At 36.1% G+C, this 14,219-nt stretch overlaps 1 long non-coding RNA gene across 2 annotated transcripts; it reads left to right on the top strand.

The window, feature by feature from the left end:
* The first annotated feature begins 519 nt into the window (after window positions 1–519).
* Window positions 520–11,991, top strand: LOC119151763. Of its 2 annotated transcripts, none has more exons than XR_005105541.1 (3): window positions 520–2,705; window positions 3,035–3,234; window positions 8,258–11,991. It is a non-coding gene; the product is annotated as an uncharacterized LOC119151763 (long non-coding RNA). The 2 variants fall into 2 exon arrangements; XR_005105540.1 differs by lacking the exon at window positions 8,258–11,991 and adding an exon at window positions 5,784–6,494.
* The last annotated feature ends 2,228 nt before the right edge of the window (window positions 11,992–14,219 follow it).

Raw genomic sequence — 14,219 nt, 5'->3', positions numbered from 1 at the left:
TGGAAAAGCTTGGTTAACTTTTAAAGGCATGCAGTTGTGAATATATCTATAGGCATTGCTTGGGTTTTACTATAAGTATTTAGCTGTAAATCATTATGCCAGTACATCAGAATACCACAGATCCTATGGATTAATGTAAAAAAAAATCCAACCAAAGAGAAATTGCAAACAATTCTAAAAGTACTCCAGTAAATGTTATTTTGATGGTGCAAAGTCTTGTGCTAAACTTTTTCAAAAGCTGATTCAAATTTAAATAATTTCATTTAATACCTACCTGTTAACATTTAAGTGACCAAATCTTAATTAGGGCAGCAAAAAATCTGTACTCAGGTTAACATAAACTAAACTCCTTGATTTAAAACTGAAAAGTTCAGGGCTGGGAAAATGGATCTAAAATTTTTATCTTGTAGGACTGGCCAAACCTCTACATGAAAAAAAAAAAAAAAAAAAAAAAGCGCACTTTAAAAATTTGCTTCATTCTGTCTCCACACTTTTTTTAGTGAAAATTCAAAATTTTTATTATATTTTTTTTAACAAGCAACTCTAGTATTTTTATCAAATGACTGAAAAAAAATATCTTGTGGCCAAAGTGGAGATAGATAAAGGAAGGCAGTAATATGAAGGTAGATTAGATCTTATTTCCCTTAAGAAATGAGAGGTTCCTAAGAAAGGTCCCTGTATATCCAACATCTTTGGAGATACAAACAAACATGCCATGATCATTTGCATATTTTGTACAAGACGGGGGTAAGCTTGATTGTAAACCATGGTTCAGTTTTTTTCTGCATCTTCAAGACAGACTTAAATGAAGTTCGTTTCACTGCATAACTAATTGCTTTGATCCAGAAAAGTCCAGAAACAGCATACACTTACCTATATGCACAGACATCTAGTATAAAGCTGAGTATCACTAAGAAGTCTCCTTTTTGGTAAAAACCTGAATCCAAAAAACTGTGCTCAAATGTAACTTTGAGAAAATTACTGGATGTAAATTGAAGTCAACTGTCTCCAGTAAGTCAGTAATGCTGAACTGCTTTGTTCAAACTGCAAACATGACCTATGCTTGTGGTACTTAATTTCTGTCTTCTTAAAGGGATATATGCTACATTATACCATCTTCAAATTACAGCTCTACAGTTTGAAACACAGTGAACAGGTTTCCAAGCAATTAGGGGTAAGAAAAGAACTAACACTAATGAAACCTGATATGCTTTTAAAAGGTAATATTTGCTTTCACTGACCTTCTGCACAGATCAGCGGGAATAGCACTTTAAGGAACTGATTGCAGCTCAGAACATTACCCAGAGGAAATGGCACAAATACTCCAAAGCAGTTACTGGAAAAGCTGAAATAGCATGTCACTCCTTTCAAATCATATAAAACATTTAGCTTATAATGTTGTAGCAGCATTTTTTCAGACCAACACCTTTTCAAACTATATCAAATTCCTCCTCCCCCTTTTTAAAAAGTAGGAAGGCCTTAATCTCCTTTTAAAGGGTTCTTCACACATGTTTTGAGTCAGATAATTTACTGATGTAAAGAGCAGCAGCCACAGCGTTAGAGGTTCTGTTAAAAGAAATTGCCTATGTATATGGAGTTTCTTTAACAAGACTGATCATGACATAAATAAAAGGAGACAGATCGACACTAGCTGACTTTCAAAAATTACTTAATATAGTGCCACATATTATATTATGAATACAGATGAAAAAGATCTGCAAGGTAGGTAAGATTGAGCTTTACCTGAGATGGCAGTAGTGACACACAAAAAAATCTAGGCAATTTCTTCACAATAAAATGGTTTGTTCAAGTTCAGCCTTAGTCCTGCTCAGTTCACTAGTAAAGATATTGCAAGAGTTCATGAGGAAACTGGTTGTCTCATTTGAGTAGCTTAGTTTGAGCAGATAAGCCAACAAACAGTAGATGCTGTGAATTTCTTAATTTAAATTTACACAGTAAACTGCATTAAAATCCATTTTGTCTGAATAATTTCAATATATCAGACAATGGCTCCAGATGGTTCCAAGTAACTATTATAGTGCACATAATTATTTACTGCTTCCTCAATCTTTCCTTAATTTTATCAGCTGTTATTTTAACTTTAACTGCCAGGTCACTGGTAAGAATACTGAATAGTGTCAAGCTACTATAACCTACTATTACTGCTTCTATTACAGCAGTGTTAAAACAGCTCTACTCAATTTTGATTCTTCTATAGTATCTATGTTTTAAGGTTGGTCAGCTGGACAGCAAAAATTCTATGGAATATTTGCTTTATCCTTGCAGATAAAGCTGTTCACATGATACGACATCAAATGCATGTCTAAGTATACCTTTCCCATTAAAACAGGAAAAAAAATCATACTTTTATAACAGAATGATTTACGTTTATTTAGCAAGATGTATTTAAAAATTGTACAGTGACTAATGGTAATTATTTCTCTCATTTCAGAATTATTTATTGGTAGAAACCTGTGTGAGTTTGATGTTTCTCTAATCAGCCTGTAATTGTTTAGGTCATATCTTGACTGTCCATTTGGAACACTATGATAACAAGTCTTTGTTTAGATTTCTAGAGTGTCCTTGGTATTTGAAAACACATTGATAATTATCATCAATGGACTAGACATTTAGTCAGCTATCTGTTAATGAAGATCAACAGTCTACTCAGCTGCTAATGGACTGTGAAGTAGTTAAACACTTATGTAAGCATATAATTTTTATTCTTTCAAAATAAAGATGAGAGAGATTTATTAAAAGTTAGAATTTTCATTTTTACTAGGGATGTTTTATGTTTTTCATCTGCTACTGGCCAACACTGTTACCAATGTTTTTTCACCTAATATATTTTAAAATGTCCTTTTTCTTGGGCCTTGAGCATGTATTTTATCCCAATAGCCTTGTTTAATTTTCAGAATTTTATTTGCATCATAGTATGTGAAGTGTTACTGATTACCTATTATATCCATTTATAAACTACTGCTTATTTTAATAGCTGGTTTTGTTTTCCCTTTGAAATTTCATGTAAATTTAGTCAAAACTCCATGATGAAAAGCCTACTAAGCAGAAAGATATCAGAAGATCATTTTATATTGCACACGGTGCAGAACAGAAAACTCTCCCTCTGCAAGGAAACTTCTGTAAATGTTGTCTTTATCATGAAAGAAAAAGCTTCTAATCTTCTAATCTGGCAAAATCCAAAACCTAAAGACACTGCCATACATTTACGAAGAGGTAAAAATACTCATATACTTTTCAACTTTTTGTCTTTAATAACCATAAAATCTGCAAAAAACATTACAGTTTTTTATAAGTACTACTATTAGGAAAATGACTTTTTCGTACTAGAGGTGAATCCTGTTTCTAGCAAGTCAGTGATTAAACTTCTAGGATTCCACCCAAACCATGGGAATTAAAAATTTAAACACAAAAATTACAAATTTCTCGTGGGAATTTTTTACTTCATAAGAACTGGGAAAAATCAGCTTTCTTATTTTCATGGTAGATGAGAGGAAACTGTATTTGTCTGCTTTTTTTTTTTTTTTTTATTTTGCTTCTATTGCTGTCTTTATGTGGAACAACACACTTTCTTTTTGAACTTTCTAAAGTGGTAGGTACTCAGTTCAGGACAACATGGTTAATTTTTAATGCAATCCTTACATCCTTTGTCTGACTGCTATGATCTTCCATCTCTCCACCTAAAAACTCTTAGCCTCTTGAAATGCTAAAGCTAACTTAATGATCTTAGAAGTCAGCAAACAGTAAACTGTATTTTTTTTCCCCAACAAAGTGATTGGGTTGGCTTTATTCACAAAGACCTAAAAGTGTACCTTGCAATGAGAACCTGTAAAGAGCTCTTCCGGAGTTCAAATGGGAAAGTTTATTCTCAACAGCCTACATAATTGTTTACTTCTCTGCTGAGATTATAAAAAAATACTTAACAAACTTTTTCATCTGTGTAACAGAGATTACAAAACTGCTATCAAATTTTAGGTTTTTTAACGAGTCTTCACTAGAAATGAAGCATTCAGTCTGGTGATGCTTAGGGTATAGTACCACCTCACTTTTACGTTGTGCCTCCTTTTTCCTGACTTCTTGCAATGTCAGGTGGAATTGTGTCTTTGCTTGTGGGGTTTAAATGGCAGGCTTGGAGTCAGCATGATAATTCAAATCTTGATCGACAAATCAAAGATCCCCTTTTAAAAACCAGTAATTCTGCTTAACAAAGATTCTGCACTTTAACACTGAAAAAAACCCCCAAGTTGTCCCAAACAACCTGTCAATTTACCAGCTTGTGTTTTTGAGTATATGCAGCCTGAGAGTTCAGCGTAATTAATTGCTGAAACAGATCACAGGGGTGTACGTTCCTGTACTGGTTAACATTATCAATGGCCTGCTATTTTTTATAATGTCAATCTATTTCCTTTTTTTCTTGAACTGATTGGCAGAAAGACCCCACTGTTATAAACAGTGTTGAGTTTGATGCCTTTACCATTGCTTAAGGGGGAGAAGTCAAAACACAGATGGAAAAATCAAGTGGTGTAATGGTGTTTCCGTCATAATTAAGTTTTACGCAGACAAGACGGTTTGTCCATAATAAGCAACAGCCTGTTTAGACATTTAGCAAATAGCCAAATATGCTCTGTAAGGTGTGATTTAAAGAAAGATTTATTTTTGCTTACAACACTTGTGGAAACTAGATTTGAATTTATGCTTAGTTGAGCAGAAAGAAGAGAACACATGGTTTTCTTCCCCACAAAATCAATTAAGTTGTAGATTACCTAGAAAGAGATACATTAAAGACAGGGGCATATATGGGAAGAAGTATGGGAATGACGGAATTTCCTCTGCTTGTAAAGGTACAGAGGAGTAATGTGCAAACTGGTTCAGATGACCCTAAACTCTGTTTTCCTCTTTGTACTACGGAGTCCTTCACTATTCACTACCCAAAAAGCTTCATCAAAAGGTAAATCAACATTTTATGAGGTTACCATACACTTAGTTAATAATTAAATTATTTTTAATGCTTTCTTCTTCACAACTTCTCTACTTAGCTCTGATGGGAATGGGAAGTAATAAAATGCAGACAGAAATATTACAAATATTGTGGAGGCTCTGTCAGAAGGGGCCAGTAAACCTAGTAACAACTACAGACCAGCAGGATACTTGCCATATTCTCCAAGGCTCTGTTTATACACAAGAGTTGTACTGTTATGACTATATCAAAAGACTTATGTAGTGCAATCCCTTAAGTGTGTCTATGATTGCTGGCATAATGGTATGAAATTGCTTTCACTACTACAGTTTATTTATTCTTCTCCAGGAACTAGAACTGATATAACTAAGCACATAATTGTACCTATCTCAGTTTAAAGGAAAAAAAAAATAATCTGAGCCAACTGCATTTTACCAGTTAAAAAAAAGAAAAAAAAAAATATGTTTAGACCAGGCTTCAGCTTCCAACTGCAACAATTTTCATGTGGAATTTCCTTTCAGAAATCAGTACTTTATTTCTGCTCAGACCAGCAACTCTAGTACACAGTAGACAGTGCGATTATTTTTATTTTTTTAAACTGTTCAGACTGCTGTTTTTATAGCTTAGCTGTGTGTGAAAGGGAGCATTTCTAATTCCCTCAAGCTACCAAAACAGGATACGATTCTTATTCTCTTTCCTACTGTTACTATAGCAGAGAAGCCCTTTGACAGGGAGCTGCTGGGAAGAAGAGTCCTCAAAAACATTGTAGAACGCTGAAGCTGACCCACTCTTCTTGTTTCCACCACAGAGGACAAATACTCTGCTCAGATGGACGAACAAGAAAGTGAAGTCTTTGCAGAAAACCTGTATGAATATTGTTTCACAAAGACATGGATGTAGCTTACTACCGCGGAAATGGCTTCCTTCAGACTATCACTTATTCAAATAACAAGCATATATGTTTTATGTGATTCTGACTTGTGATGTTGATCAGATTAAGCACTCAAGAAACACTGGGGCATATTTTGCAGCTTTTTACAGCAGGATTGGCCTGCCCTATTGCTATCGTACCTCTGCCTTAGATCCTTTAGGTGATCCCTATTACCAGGCAGCAAAGGTGCAAAGAACGTGTCGGGGGGGGGGGGCAGGGAAGTGAGCTGATGAATTCCTTTACACACGTTAGGTGTGTGTTCAATTTGGGTGTACACCAAAGTGTAAATGACTGTCTTGTGATCAGAAATATATTTATGTTTCTGTGAATAGTTTAATGTGTTTATACTGAAACAGATACATGTGTTATGTCTGTTGTGGGGGAAAGGTATGAGGGTGTTATGAAGTGTTTATAGACATATCTAACAGGAATGTTGAGATAATATATTTTGATTGAACTATTCATTCTCAAAACTAAGCTATTTTACTAGAAGTGTTTTACTTAAGTGTTCAAAAAATCTTTTGGGTACATATTTCTTTGATTACTTTTGCTGTCACAGAGACAGAATGAAAGAGAAAACCTGAAAACATTGTTTGGGTTTTTTTCCCCTCTTAAAACATCTGTTTTGACACTTTTTTCCTTTTCCAGTATTTTCTTTTTTTTTAAGTTTCAGGATTGTTTTGGTTTAGTTCCCAGGCAGAATAAAAACAAATGTCGTACACTGCAAGTTTTCATGCACTGAATCATTATTCTCCAGACAGTTAGAGCTATGGTGTGAGTGTGTGTCATGTGTGTAAATAAAGCACAAAGGGAACGAGACATTACTTTAAATGCCTTCACCTATGCAAAGTCTAAATAAAAAATAAAAAAAAATATGAACAAACACCCATTGTAAAACTGAGAAACTGGATGAGGACACCCACATTTGACATGAAAAGGAGAAAGATACAAACAGCCCCAAGCCTCCAGGTGCAGGGAATCAAACCAACATTGCCTTGCATTTCAGCCACATCTTTTATTGCATATAAAGTGTAGAAGACATCTCTCTCTAACACTTTGCAGCAAGTGGCTGGTCATTACTAACTCTTCTGGTATTCATTGTAGGGTGATAACAATCATGATGACCTAAGTTGGTTTTACATGTGGGATTATTTATTGTTCTGAAAGGCCTGGACATGGGATTCAGGACTATGCAGTAGCATCAGCAGTATTATATTCTGTGCCAAAGGGGTTTTGTTGTAACTCAATCGCAGAACTGTGCTCTGGCTATTACTTTGCATGGTAGAAGAGCTTTTGGTGGGGTACCAAGGGAGTTTGGGGTTCAGGGTTTTATTTCAACCTCTGAGACTGGCAGAGGCACCAAGCCAGGAACTGTGGCCACTGTTTCTGGCAACTGTCTCTGTTGCCTGAGAAAAATCCAGCCCTGGTACTATTTTTGGAAAGAACACAGAGCAGTTACAGAAACTGTGGAGTTTATATCAACTGTCATTTGAATTACCCAGGGATGTCTCTGGTACTTCAAATGTCATTATCCACTTGACCTTGGCTACCACTTCAGAAGCGTGTGGGCATTCCCTAGGTCTTGAGTCACATATACCAGCCCACAGGGACAACTTAGTTACCCTAGCACCTATGAAAAGTCAGGGGATACCTGTGCTCGTGTAAACTGAACAGGGTTTCCAATGTTCGTGTCACTCAGCGATAATTTTAAAGGTTGAATCTTCTGGTCATTAACCACCTAGAAAGCACTGTTCTGTAATGCATTAAGAGAATTAGCAGCTATAGTTGGAAGTTTGCAAACTATGAAGTAAAAGTCTCTTTATAATAGCAAATCTTAAAATATTTGAAAAGTAACTGAAACTCATAGCTCCTTTGATTTTTTCTAATACTGCTCTCAAAGTAGCTTTATAAGGTAGAGCAGAGAAGCATTGGGAATTGTCCTTATGGGTTCCTTCCAACTTAAGATATTCTATGGTTCTATGAAGTATCTATATGTGATAGGTTTAACATAACAAGATGCTCAGTTGTAAAGGGAGGACAAGAATTTTCTTTTTATTCTGAAGTTTAACTGCAACTTGGGTGTGTGTGATTACACCAACTTTGAGGCATAGAACCTCAGATGAAAGGATTTGGTGCAAATATCAATTAATTTTCATGAGGCAGGCTTCTGCCTGAGGTTTTTTGTTAATAAAAGACACCAAATCACTTCTGTGCTCCCACTGTGTTTTGTTTTTTTTCTTTTTCGGTCTTAAAGGCTCAAAAAGGACAACATATCACAAAACAGCTATAAACCCTGCTATGAAGTAGCACAATGTTGGCATGGTGACATAACCCTGAACCATTTTCTCTAGTTTAGACCCTGCATAGACAACTGCAACATGCACTTTCCCATGGTGTGACTGCTAAAAGAAGAATGACATGTTGAAAGAATACACAAAGAAACAAAGTTTTGGATGGAGAAGAGGAATGAATCCTATTTATATCTCACTTCACTGCTGTGGCAAGAGTAAATGAGTTTTAACAGAGGCATAATTACAACTTACATATTCTTCTGGGATCTTTGTGGTACGGTTTCTGAAGGGCCAGTACAGTACTCTAAAATCTTGAGGTTTGATCCTAACCAACAGCCTGGAAACAAGCATTCCAAATGCTTGAAGTCATGAACAGGATCAGTGCCCAATTGACACTTGAGTTTCTAAGTGAAGCCTCTTTGTTTTACTATTGTGAAAGGGATCATGCTTGCTCTTCCATATAGAATATAAGATTTTTGGCACACACAAACTGAGAATTTCACATCCACATAATGGCTTCAGTAGTCATGTCTGGATCCTGCTGCACTGTGAATGGAAAACCACAGAACTGCATTTTAATACAGGTTATTTATTTATGAAAGCATTCTGCGATCCATGACACATTCAAAGTTCTAGTTAGTGCTAAAAAAGCCCAGCAGAGAAAAAGGAAGTACATTTTCCATAGTCACAATCCAATGTACTTTATAGAATGATTATACAAGTAATACCTTGTTTTACAGTATTCTCAAGAGAATTGTATCACAGGACAATTTGCATGACTAGAATGAAAACTTTTGAGGAAGTAAAAGATTTTCACTACTGAAACTCTACAGCCAATCTGCTTCAAATAAGACACAGCAACATCTCTTTTGCTTATTAAATCCTTTTATAAAAGGCTCAATAGGGCAACCAATGCTAATTATTGATGATAACTGGCACATAGTTAAATAAGGAAACATTTTCAATGCACACAGTCAGAAGCAGTCTGTTTTAGCACTGTAACAAATGCAGTTCAGAAACCCTTGCGGGCTTGTGAAGAGTTTTATTTTTTCTTTTCCGGAGTACAAGCACAGTGGCAGTAGTTCATTAACTCAAACAAAAAATAAACTTTGCCTTTCAGACTCACAGAGATGATGATCTGCCTTTGCCTACCAGGAGCTCATTCCCAGGCATACTTTTTTCTCTCTGGTAGCTAGGTGCACAGAGCAATTAAAGGTTGCTAAGTAGTACAGGAATTCCCTCTAAACCAAATATGTCTGTACTGACATTGGCAGGGGTATATTTGAGAGGACTGGGTAAGGAAAAAATGGAAATATTATGGCAGTTCCACAGAGCAACTGCAAGAAGTTTTGTGACAGAACTTTCAGAAAATACAAATAGAATGTCATGGAGAAGATTTCTGAAAATTAATTCTAGTTTAGGTCTTCACTCTGGTGAAGTTGAAGAACCTTCATAACTGGTGAAAGTACATGCAACAAAACTGGAAAATTTTACTGGGGAATGTAGTTGAGCTGATGGCAGTCAATGAACTGAGTTGCACTAGCATCTGCTTTTAATTTTAAGCTCTATCATTACAGATAGGTAGGTGATGTGTCTCTAGTATCTTCTACACAAAAACTCAAAAGCAAAAACTCTAAGGAGAGGTTAAGTGAAAACAAACAAAGGTATCATATCCAAGTGAACCAAACCATGGATTTCCAATTAAATTGTTTATTTGTTATCAAAGCCAAAGCCAATCCCTTCTTTATAAATAAAGCAGACTTTAGCCGATATATTACCCTTTGAATTTATATACCAGATGGACTTGCTTTCATTACCTTATCATCTGCTTCCCCTTTTAGCCTATGCTTTGTCACACTTGCCTGTGTTTTATGCTTGCAATTAGTCTTGGACCCTATGGGTGGATATATATTAAAGAATCTGGGCACAGCAATTGGTTTTCAGCAAAAACTTTCAGGATTCATAATTGTAATCTGTCCAAGGCAAATGTTCATAATTATTTGATTCAAGTAATCCAGAGAACCCATACTAGTAGATGCTTTTAGTGCTGGGTTGCAGAAAGACCAGGGAGGAGAGGAATGCTTTCCTGAGCTGTCAGAGGATGGATGGCTGGAACATTGTGGTATCACCGGGTTCTTGCCTGTTCCAGGCCTGACAGCACTGACATCTAACCACCATATCCTAACAGTTCCCATGAGTTGAAGACGAACAAATATTGGTAGCAAATCCTTTTTTCTAGGGTTCAATGCTAAGGAGAAAAGCTGAAACAATTATATTACAATATTAAAATATAACTTTATAACTATGCATTATAGATACATAGAAATGTGTATATGTAGATTCCTAATTAACTCCATACTTTCTGCTTTCATCCAGAAATAGAATTTGTGCAGAAGAAATACCCCTACTATGAGTGGAAGTTTGAACATTCTGGAAATATTTTAATGTATTATTGAATGATCTTTATACCAGAAAGATCAGACTAATGGTCTGAAATTGTGGAAATCTAGTGTGAGTTTCTAATTCTGTAGTTAAATATCCATTGCATAGAATCACAGAATACATCTGAAGAGTTTGCTTACGTATTATGAAACTGAGTCTAAGGACATGGGACTGTTGGGAACCTGTGTTTGTTTATACAATAAGAAATATACAAAGTTACATTGTGAAGGACTTTCTTCTTAAAACAATAAACAAAGTCTTCTAACTCTGTAAATAAGGCATAGATCAACATCTTAATAGGAACAGTAAGAAACTTACGCCTATTAATAGCCTAAAAATATTACTGATATATTGTAAGGGTATATTTCGAATTATCAACACAAACTTCTTACTGCCATTTCATCTGTTAACCACTGATGCAAACAAAATGCTAGATGAATCACTGGCAACATACCTGTGTGATGTGTCAGTGGATTTAACTCCATGGGCATCAGCTAAGTCAGACTGATTTACCTCAACTGCAAATTTGCCCTATGCATAGTTCACATTTCAGACGCTGTTTTGCTTATCAAATATGAAAAGAAACATTTGACTTTTTAAGAAAAAATTACATGGAAACACCAGCTAGCTTCATGCGTGCAATAAAAACTATTTAGGTAATCAGCAAAGGAGCAATTATTCTAAAGGAGTAAATAAAAAATGCAGTCTATTTTCTGGAATGTCGTTAAATTCTTGACCTTTAGCATTGGCTGCATAATCCTCATTACACTATGCTGTTAAATACTGTATTCCTCCACTCATTCTGAGGCATCTGGAGATGCCTTTGCATGGGTGAAAAAAGTTACAAAGAAAACAGCATATACTTGTAATTCACACAGAAAAGCCCACAGTATTTAGCTGTGTATGTCAATCTCTCTTCATTCTAATGAGATGTTTTACGCAAGTATCCATTCTCTCTATTTCCCAGTATGACATACAAGCCAACCACAAAATTGGCACCTATCAAATATAACCAACAAGCACAAGTTTCCTTACAACTGGCTTTGAGTACTTTCACAATGCCAGCCATGAATTTGGAATAACACCAGCAAAACACCACGGGTGCCTTAAACCTCTTAAGTGAAAAATATGTTATCCATTAAAATGACTTGTGATTATTCATACTACATCTAAAAAATACTGTTTTGTTCCTAGGGATGAAGTTTACTGACGTCCAGATAACACATTATACAAGGTTCAAGGAAACAAGGGGATACTAAGCAGACATTTGATCAAGAATGTTGAATACTGTAATTCTGTACATTTCTAAACTCATATCATAAATGGTCCCTGCTAATAAAATGAGGAAGATATTGTCTGCTTACCCTCTATAGTCTAAGGAAGCGTTTAAGCTGAAGTTAAAGACTAAGGGATTTAAAAATTTTATCTCCCAGTGAATTTCAGGGCTTTGTAACACCTTTGTCCATCTGTGAATAACACGTTCTGTAAAAAAGAGAAAAGAAAGAAAACACCATGAAAGTCAACCCAAAAGCATGTATACAACTCCAAATATAGTTAATTTATGCACATTTTAAGTATTGCAATTAACTAAAACTCAAAGCCACATGATGCTTTTAAATGCTTGTTTTATAGTAAACGACTTAATATCGAGTATCAAAATAATTTTGTTAATTCAAAAAAATCCTTATCAATTGAAAATATTTTGAAGAAATAATTACATAGTGCTGAGCATTATATATTTCAGTATCCAATAAAACAAACCTGTATAAATTAGCTGTGCTGAGTCTCCTTGCAGGAAATGTAAAGTATCAACCAAAACTAAGAAAGTTCTCTCAGGAGATGATGTCCCTATTTTTAAACTGCTCCTACTGTTAAGTCACTATTCAAGTTCAAGTGAAGCAACTAATGAGGCCACTAGACAATGAAAAGTCTTGGGTCATCAGTAGCCAGATTTTATTTAATTGCTTCGTTCCAGTCAGCTAACGGGAGGACAGATGGTAGCTGATACATAATTTCTGCAGAGTATTATACGAGTTAGTCACTTAAAAGGGATTTCAAAAATCTTGTATTTCTGGAAAACATAAGAGTCGCATACAATCCAACAAAACTGGTGCCACTGTACAGAAGTTAGCAGTACCTTCTCTTTTCCTCCAGGGCATTGCTTTACTAACACAAACAGAGTTGTGGCAAAAGCCATAAATATAATCTCTTAGGTGTAAACTTGAAGTAACCGAATTAAATCAATTTGATATTTATTCAGCCTTGATGTGCTCATAGCATCATTTGTTATGTGACCTCTAAGGCAACTTAATCCATTTCATTCTAATGCTTTTCTCCTGTCTCTCCTGTTTCCATACATCTTCATTACCAGCACTCCAGTTCAAGCTGCTTCTGAAGGGTTAACAGGAGATATTTATTAAATGTGAACTCAAACAAACGTTAGCACAGAGCAGCTACTGGAAGTACAGAGATAAAAGGCCATTTGCTGGCTTAATTAAAATTAATCAGAAGTAATGGACTGTCTAGAGAAGGAATAATATAAACACATAACACTAATCCCACAAACTGAAATTATACAATAATTTGAGACTCCAAGTCTCATTGATTTAATGCAGTATTTAATGATTGAGGAAGGTTTAGAAGAGATCAAAATAAGTTCTCTTACATGATAAAATTCATAACTCTGTTTCAAAGTCCCACTGTAATGTTTTAAAACAATTCATAATCAGAGTTTCCTTCTGACATTTATATCAGTTAGAAAGGCTTTTAAAATGTGATCTTAATAGGCTATTAATAGCAGGGCAAGATTAAGGGGTTTGTTCTACCCTTCAGGAGTACACGTAGCCACTGCTAAAATGAATGGAAAGTATCTATTCATATTGATCACTGTAGGACTTGTTCTTTGAGGTTCACAGCCATCCTTCCATACACCATTTGGGAAAAACTAGCTGCCTAAGAAAGACTGACAATTCGTACCTGCTCAAATCCTTTTTTCTATTCTTTCTCATAACTATCTGGTTTTCATTTTCTGGCTGTCCTGGAACCTAAGGTGCTAAGCTCCAAAGTGTGCTACTCCAGCAGACATGCTCCAGAGCAGAGGATTGCACCAAGGGACTGTGAGGAGCTTTCTGTGAACGAGCAAAACTGATAAGTGTGAGAGCAGAGAGAGGGTGCCCCAGCCCGACACCCCCAGAGTGGGAAGTGTTGAGAACCCGGCAAACAGCAGCTCTGACGCAGCCTAGATGGGACCAGGAGTGAAGGTGGCTGAACCCCGACACTTGCAAAAGCAACCCCCCAGGGGCACGAGCGACCAGGAGTTTGGTGCAGATGGGGTGCAGGGCAGGCACCGTCCCCCTGATGGCTCAAAGACATGAGCTCTGGTAGTGGTCATTGCTCACCCAGAAGAAACCTACCTATGCTTTCCACTTGGCCAAAAGCCAGTGTCAGATGACACATGGTGACCCAGATGGACCTTCCATGTACGCATGAAACTGCTCAGGTCATGGCTGCAGGGAGTGCCGGAGCCTGTCACTGCTGCTGGAGGGTGGCAGAGACAACACCTGTGGGAGGTGTCACCAGG

This window comes from Falco rusticolus, chromosome 7 (genome assembly GCF_015220075.1).
Source record: "Falco rusticolus isolate bFalRus1 chromosome 7, bFalRus1.pri, whole genome shotgun sequence".
NCBI classification, from domain to species: Eukaryota; Metazoa; Chordata; class Aves; order Falconiformes; family Falconidae; genus Falco; species Falco rusticolus.
Note: the sequence above shows the minus strand (reverse complement) of the source record. Positions and strands in the feature narration are given on the sequence as shown.